The sequence below is a fragment of the Etheostoma spectabile genome, chromosome 20 (genome assembly GCF_008692095.1).
Source record: "Etheostoma spectabile isolate EspeVRDwgs_2016 chromosome 20, UIUC_Espe_1.0, whole genome shotgun sequence".
Classification (NCBI taxonomy): Eukaryota; Metazoa; Chordata; class Actinopteri; order Perciformes; family Percidae; genus Etheostoma; species Etheostoma spectabile.
The window spans coordinates 23,064,253-23,064,900 of record NC_045752.1 but is presented as its reverse complement, the minus strand read 5'-3'; the positions used below and the strand labels follow the sequence as shown (position 1 = coordinate 23,064,900).

At 42.0% G+C, this 648-nt stretch overlaps 1 long non-coding RNA gene across 1 annotated transcript in view; it reads right to left on the bottom strand.

Annotated features, from left to right (window-relative positions):
* LOC116670489 (uncharacterized) overlaps positions 1-648 on the bottom strand; it is a 25,670-nt gene that overhangs the window by 12,792 nt on the left and 12,230 nt on the right. The gene's annotated exons all lie outside the window — the stretch shown is intronic.

Sequence of the window (648 nt, the reverse complement as noted above, 5' to 3'; positions counted from 1 at the left end):
GGGAGGAGTTATAAAGTTTAATGGCCACAGGCAGGAATGACTTCCTGGCACTCTGTGGTGCATTTTGGGAGAATGAGTCTATCACTGAAAGTGCTCCTGTGAATGAGCAGCAAGCCATGGAGTGGAGTGTGTGCAAGACATTGTCCAAGATGGCATGTAGTTTGGACAGCATCCTCCTCTCTGACACCACCAACAGAGCATTTAGCATTGCTAGCTATTATTTTGACACTGAAAAAAATCATTTAAACCCTAAGTATCATATTTGTTCTTTAAACCAGTTCAAAATTCTCATTTTTGGAACAAGTGATTTTGTCAACAAGGAGAATGCTCCTTTAGTGAATGAGAATCTGATCAAAAGTCTTTTCGGCCTCCACTGTTTCGCGAGGGCAGAAAAACATTTTTAGCTTTACATTTGAAACTGAAGATGACCAAATTAATAGCACAGTTAATCTAATGCATGTTCTGCCTGTTCAGACCAGAGAGAGAGACTGCAGAACCCAGTTTGACTCTCTCTCTCTTTTCCTTTCCTGATTTCCCTCTATCTCTCACAATGAAAGAGGGGTTCTGCTGTAAATCTGGGCTGCTTGGACACACAAGTGTATGCATGGACAAACATGCACACACACACACATGCACACACACACACAC